This window comes from Egretta garzetta, unplaced genomic scaffold (assembly GCF_000687185.1).
Source record: "Egretta garzetta isolate BGI_Z169 unplaced genomic scaffold, ASM68718v1 scaffold197, whole genome shotgun sequence".
Lineage (NCBI taxonomy): Eukaryota > Metazoa > Chordata > Aves > Pelecaniformes > Ardeidae > Egretta > Egretta garzetta.
The window spans coordinates 2,107,468-2,114,320 of record NW_009260274.1 but is presented as its reverse complement, the minus strand read 5'-3'; the positions used below and the strand labels follow the sequence as shown (position 1 = coordinate 2,114,320).

The 6,853-nt window shown below is 39.5% G+C and overlaps 1 protein-coding gene across 1 annotated transcript in view; it reads left to right on the top strand.

The window, feature by feature from the left end:
- The window catches only part of LOC104129525 (von Willebrand factor D and EGF domain-containing protein), a 349,890-nt gene that overhangs the window by 550 nt on the left and 342,487 nt on the right, over positions 1 to 6,853 (top strand). The gene's annotated exons all lie outside the window — the stretch shown is intronic.

Genomic DNA, 6,853 nt, shown 5'->3' with positions numbered 1-6,853 from the left:
ATGTACGCCATATCTAAGAGCAACATTATAGATTAGTTAATTACACATACAATAATACACAGCTATATGGTCCCTGGCAATAAAAAGTTCATGTGTAATTTTTCTACTATTGTACACATTAAATGAAGGGCTTGTTTCACTCTAGCATAGAGTTCGAAGAGGACATAGATTTTGCATATGTAACTTGTTTATACAGCTTTACTAATCTACTGCAGGAAATTCAACTAGTAAAAACAGAGTTAATAAAAAAAGCTGAGAAAAGCGATAGGACCAGAGCATAGCGCTGCGAGTGATTTTGGATACAGCTCTGGCAAACTCCCCCCCGAATGGAAATGCATGGCAATATTTTCCAAAATTTAATTCCGGTAGAGTTTCAACTAGTCTTAAAAGTGATTGTCAGACAGCACTCATTAGCCCTATGAAGATAAAACAATTTAAAGCACTCTTCATTTGAATATCAAAGGGTGACCCAGAAAGGTTTGCAGGACTAAACACAAGGCAAATGACCTTATCGCCTTTATCTTCAAACAATGCCTTTAATTTCCGAAACCTTTTGAAGGGTTGCCAGTTTTATGGAGTGTAGCAGCTACTTTACCTGATAGAACAAGCTTTTCATCATGGGGAAATGACCTTTTAACTCCTAGTAACTAAGTAACTGTATTTTCCACTGTATTTGTGTTACTGAAGGTAATACGTATAGACATACTTATTAAACTGGGAACACAAAACAAGAATTAAGAAATAGCTCACTGTCTCTTAGGTGATGTGGAAGGATTCATAGGATTTGTTGGTTCTTTTTTTCATAGTGTGAACTTGAGGTAAGTGAAACTGCTCAAGAAAGTTTGCATCCTGCCAGATTGTGTTGTGACATTATAAGGATATTAACAGAGCCATATGCTGTTTACTTTTTTACTCTGAGTATAACAAACCAACTAATCCCATAAGAATTTAATTGTGAATAAGGAACGTCTGACCAAACAGCTTTTTGCAGATGTCTTAAGAAAGAGAAGATGAAAAAGTCCTTAAAGACCAAGGAAGAACTTTATCATCTTCTGCAGCCTCATTTTAGGGAATGAAGCCCCCAGTGATAGAGGATATGCTCATTATATGGAGTTTTTACATGATTTCCTGTCACTGAGAAACATGAAAATATTACCAATAACATCCGTAGCTGCTCTCTGGTAGAAGAACAAGTAAAGCGTCAGGGACAAAAGCAACTCAGTGAATCATAGATGTGGGAGGGCTGACACAACACAGAGCTTGTCAGACTTTCCTCAGATGAAATTCTGTAAATAAGTCAATCAAAAGAAGAAGACAATAGGTTTTTTTATAGAGGTATTTTAGAGAAAAGTGTTTGTCTTAAAATAGGTAGTTGCTTGTAACATCACCATCGAGATGGAATTGCTCCCCATCCCCTCTGGAGCCTTTTCATAACGTTCAACTGAAAAAGGTTTTAATTTGGATATGAGGTTCCTGCAAGGGCGCCAATCTTCATCAAACCTCATGAAACCCTCTGCATCTTCACTGCAAGGTGTTACATCTGTAGTAAAATCAGATACAATTAATTGTTTGCAAGTTCACTCCTGTAGATTTTCCTCAACTCTGAAACACATAAGAAAAATTTAATGAATATCCTGAGGTGAAGAAAAAGGAGAAGAGAGAGGACGGTGTCAGGGGAAGGCTAGGTGCCTACAGACAGCAGAAAAGCCGGTGCATTCTCAAACGATCCAAAATGGTGTAACCTGATTTAAGAAAGTAAATGAGAGTAGTCTAGCATGGCAGAAATTATTCAGTATGTCTTGCAATTTTATAAACCCTGGTCTTGCTTTGATTTCAAGAATGAATTGAAAATCAGAGCATGCAAGCTGCTTTGTGTACTCCCCACAAACACCCCATGATCACACTTGTGAGCTTCTGCTGTAAAATCTGAGTGCCATGGACTTCCCATGCTTTAAGCAAACATCTACTGGAGCTGAGAAAACATTTTCCCATGAGTATTTCAAAAGGAATAATTCAAACTGTACAGGACCTTCCCATTTGCTTCATGTACCTGCTGCAGATGACAAACCCTCCCGTCCCTTGGTGGGGCACTCAAACCTGCCACTCAGGTCCCCACCACACCCCTGGAGCTCCAAAGCTCCTGCTACCCTCTGGGTCCCCAAGCAAGGAGGGGTGCAAACACCCCCAAGGAAGCCCCAGTGTATCTGGCCTGGAAACAGTTTGCAGGGATCAAGCTCTCAGGCCATGAGTGGGTTTGGTCAGGGACATTCCCGTGACTTTAGAAATTGCACTGGGATTATCCTGGCTCCCTGTCTTCACTCTGTGGAAAGCACATCAGGCATTTATAGCGCTATGCAGACAAAAAAATACCCTGCTAAATGCTTTCCTACAGAAGGGAAACCAAGACTCCCTGGCAAATAAACAGTAACAACTCCCGCAGGGAGAGGAACAACCTTTACAGCATGATTCCATCCCAGTATTACTTTTAATTACTGAAACCTGTTTACAGGTGAATATTTTATTTCCCTCTTATTTAAGTTTTTGTCAATATCAAGTAACCCCATTGGCCTCATTGTCTGGAATTAATCCAGTTTGTATTGTTTGAACTAAGAGCGAAATCTGATCTGATCTGATTACGTGCCCTCAAAGCGAAGCTAGTCGCAGGGGTTGCACAATGATTTCTATTTGCTGATAACTTTTTCATTCCTCTCCTTTTTATCTGAAAGACAACAGGGTTATCCTTACTGCAGGAATACTTCTTTCATAAGGAAGGCAAAATCGGGCGGCTGGTACAGCCTGGAGGTGAGGGAACCTCTTTCACCTTCTAATGAACGTGTTTGTGACTCTCCCGAGCAGCATCAGTACGTCACTACTAGATTTTAGGACTCTGAAATTTGTCAGGGAAATAATTTTTAGGCCACACATTTGCCTTCCAATCTCCTGATGAAAATTAATAGTTGTTTTTAAAGTTACACAGCTTACAAAATATGTTTGGTGTGAGGGGGCTGCCTTACTACCGCATCTCTCAAGGATCTGCCTGTATCCCACTGACCTGCCAAATATGTATGCTGTTTAAACTCCATAACAGCTATTTATTACTCTGTGCTGTACTAAAATTGAGGATCGTTTTATTAGACACTGTTCGTAACAGTATAGGACATTCATGGCCAAAACGTTTGCTTTAATGTTCCTCAAAGTTATTTTGCCTCCCAATGCCAAATCCAAGGAAGTATTGTATACATCTAACTTCCTGCAATCGATAGGAGCTGCAAGTAGTCAAGACAAATCAGTGTTTGTTCCTAAATTGACAAGACAAATTGCTGTGGAGAGGAAGCATCATCATTCTGTTTTACAGATGGGATGGAGACGTGAAGTGGCTCAAGGTCATGAAGAAAATCTTTTGGTGGAGCTGAGATCTGTGCTGAGGCCTCATGAGTCACAACTCAGCCCCGTTAACTGCAGCGCAACTCATAACCGAAAGCCAATATAGTAAATAGGAGTGTAATAAAAATGCTAAACTTTTCTCCATCTTCCTTGTAAACTCTAAAGTCAAATGTCTACACACACAAACTCAAGGGAACACAAAGTATTGCTGGTAGGTTTTAGACTATTAAACATATTTTAGATTACCAATACCTGATCCCTTTTGATTTTCGTCAGGAAAGGATCCACTCACTTCCGAAGTGCTGCATCTACATTATCATACAAATATAGCTGAAGCAAAGAAGGAAAAGTCATTCCTGCACGAACTTCATTAGAGACACAATCTCTTTTCTGTTTTTTCCTACTTCTTCCCAGACCACTTCTGTAGCCTAACAAATAATAAAACATTTCTGGCTTTGAAAATGACTCTTTCATGCCAGTATATTTCCTCCATTTTTTTTGTGACCTCGGCTTGCTGCTTCAAAAGGCTGAGAATGTGGTGACAAGTACCATTTTGTTTATTTTTAACTGGGTTTGTGCTGTATCCCTTTGAACAGTTTGCTGGAAAATGTCTCAAGGCAGCCAGCTTACTGATTTGTCTGTCTACCAGTTTGTTTCCTTGGATATTCATAGGTTTGTTCCCAGTTTTTGGTTACTTTCTTCCCAGATGAAGCATCTATTTTGTCACCTCACAGGTGGAGGTTTAGTGTTGGACACAGCTGATGCCCAATCCACTACAAAAATGGATATTGCCATTAATGCTTGGTGGGCAGCGTACATGGCTTGTTTAATGATTTTTAAGTTTTCTTCAAAGTGGGCTATTTTACCTTCAGTTATGACCTTCATTAATTTCATTGTGGCAGCTACACTATGTGTTTTGCCCTAAGTAGAGATTATTATTTATGGTGAAATCTGAAAAAAAAGAGATTAGTTTGAAGTACATTTTTCATCTGAAACACTTTGAAACACCAGTAAAACCATGTGTTAGTGCATGCAATTGTTTGTACAGCTTTTCTGGAAAGAGTTGTGTGTGTTAAGCTCTTAGGAGATTTACTTAATGAATGTATGTACTCATTTGCTTCTTTCTGACACATATTATTTTGATTATTCTGACGTCTATTACTTTGATTGCTGTGTTCATACTGCATGGCATCCACGGGGAGCCACAAGGGAATATTCTACATATTGAAAGGAAAAAAATTGATTGCCTAATATAGTTGAGGGATTGTAGTAGTCTGCGCTGCTCCTTTTGCTGGTTTTATATTAATTCATCGATTGAGAGCGAGTTTATCTTATTCCCCTATTTTGTTCACAAGGCAGCTTCCATGAGCTGGAGAGCAATTTATCTGCATACCACAATAATGTAATGCATCTCCCGTGGTAGCAGGAGCATTTTACAACCCAACTGTCCCTTGACAGCTTTGTGTGTTGACAGTTTCAGTAAATGGTCCCTCCTGTAGCATCTTGCTAATGCCTCATCAGCTCAGTAGCTCTTGCACTTCCCAGGAACTGGTGGATACCCCAAATTTTCTTCCTCCTTATGCTAATAAGAAAACACAACCAACATTTCCAACCCTGAACTCACAGTCTTATATTATCTCAATTTTTTTAAATGGTTGATCATGTTGCATTTAACTTGTGTTCAGTAATTCTCAGAAAGCAAAAGTCTATAGAAAAAATCTAGAAGATGACACAGAGATGAGAGGGTTTGTGGAAGTTCCTGAATTAATAGCTCTACAGTGAGTTTGATGGTAAATGTGGAGAATTACTTGGGATCTGAACTAAACCATTCCTTTACAGAAAGGAGCCGGTATTATGTCAGCTCCTGCTTGCTTCTCATCACCATTTAAAATTGTATTTTGCTGATGTTTGACTGGCATGCAAACTTTTCATGCAATTTTATCTCACTGATTTTCTACAGACCTATATGAAGAGCAAAGGGAGGTAAAAATCAGTCATTAGTTTAGTTAACAGCTAAGCCAATGTTTTGTTATTCATAACTTAATAGTTAAAAATTTCTTTAGAATTAGGATTATTAGACCTCACTGCATTAGTCAGATATGTTATTTGTTGATCTGGTCCAGCTACCAGAAAAGGCAGATTCACAAACATCTTTCAGAGATTATTTTTAATAGTCATCTTTGTCCCTTTCCTCCAATTATTTGTTTTCTTTCCTCCAATTATTTGCTTTATAATCAACTATGGGTATGCTATAAAATTAGTTGACTGTGACTCAGCGTCCCTCGATAACAGAGTAGATACTTTGATTCACTCAGGCTACCTTATCATCAGCTCTGTTCTGTTCTTAATGGGCTAGAGAAAAATATATATAAAAAGTCACAGAGCCATTTGCTCTGTTCTTTTATTAGATGTTGAGATTAGAGCTAGCAACAAAGACATAAAGAGGGTGAAATCTAATTAATTCCTTGTTTGTCTTTTGCAAGAAATACAAGGAAAATGAAGAGGAGGCTATTTCCTACCCCAATGTACCTGGAACTCATTCTTCAAGTGCTAAAATATATGGACATTTCATTTTCTGAATGTGTATAAAGCAGAATAAAAATGAAGATAAAAGAAAGCTATCCTTCTCCCTTACCTAGCCCATAACCACCCCAGAAGCTGGTTTTTGCTCCAACAGAAAATCTTGTAAGTGCCAGCAGGACTCAGCCACCCAGACCACATAATATTCCTGAAGCATTTGGGCTCCTTTTGTCCTGTAACATCCTTTGAAAGTCTCACATATAATTGTTGAAAACAGGAATCGTCCAGTTTCAAATAACTTTCAGTCCTTCGCCCAGACTCATTATTTCAATTGGTCCTGTAAAGGAAACCCCTAATAAACCACTGTGAACGGTTATGCTGGGAAAGCTGGAGTAGCTTGTCGCATTCCTGGCCTGGAGCAAAGATGCATTTTGTTCATCCTCCAGTCCCTGCCTGGGGGTACCTGGGCAGGGGCACGTCCTGCCCTGCCCAGCGGGTCAGCGTCTGCTGAAACAGCAGCAGGTAGGACTCGCCTGTGCCTCCCAGCACAGCACCGGTACAATCCTGCCCACTGCCACACAGGGGAAAAGGTTTGATATTTCCCAAAGATATCATAGCCAAAGACTACAGCCATATGGAAGCACTCGGGCTCGGATGTGGAGGGCTGAAGTTTGACTTAATCCCTGTCCCTAGCGTGTGCTTGTATGAGGGCATTAGGCTTAAAGATACTGATGTACTTCAGGATAGCTGGATTCAAGTTGCAGACTATGATCCCAGCACAAGCTATACATCTCCCAGAGGAATTTTACAACTATTTTCTCCTCTTGACATGATTGCTGCCTTGCAATACAAATACCTTTGACATAAATCATAAATCTACTACGCAGCCCCATTCCTTCACTACTTCTTCCTTTTTCATGTTTTCCCAATAACTGATATTTTAGTCACG